Source organism: Eurypyga helias, unplaced genomic scaffold (genome assembly GCF_000690775.1).
Source record: "Eurypyga helias isolate BGI_N326 unplaced genomic scaffold, ASM69077v1 scaffold41008, whole genome shotgun sequence".
Taxonomy (NCBI): domain Eukaryota; kingdom Metazoa; phylum Chordata; class Aves; order Eurypygiformes; family Eurypygidae; genus Eurypyga; species Eurypyga helias.
The window spans coordinates 7382-7596 of NW_010268329.1; the positions used below are offsets into that span (position 1 = coordinate 7382).

General features: G+C 68.8%; 1 protein-coding gene across 1 annotated transcript in view; it reads left to right on the forward strand.

Moving 5' to 3' along the window:
* Nucleotides 1–215, forward strand: part of CRTAC1 (cartilage acidic protein 1) — an 8562-nt gene that overhangs the window by 3738 nt on the left and 4609 nt on the right. The window lies entirely within an intron of this gene.

The following is a 215-nucleotide window of genomic DNA, read 5'->3' on the forward strand; positions in this document are numbered from 1 at the left end:
CCTGACTGCCCCATCTAGTGGTAGCCCCACGGCCCGTGAAGGGATCTAGGCCACGGGATGCTCACCCAGGACCCCCGTGCCCACCATCCCCTTGTCAGGCTGATCCCTCCGGATCCCGCAGCATCCTCAGGACAGCATGGCACGGGAGCAGGGCAGCGGGGAGTGTGCCAGCCTGCACCCCGCGCTGCCCCAGCACCGTGGGGACTGCTGCTGTG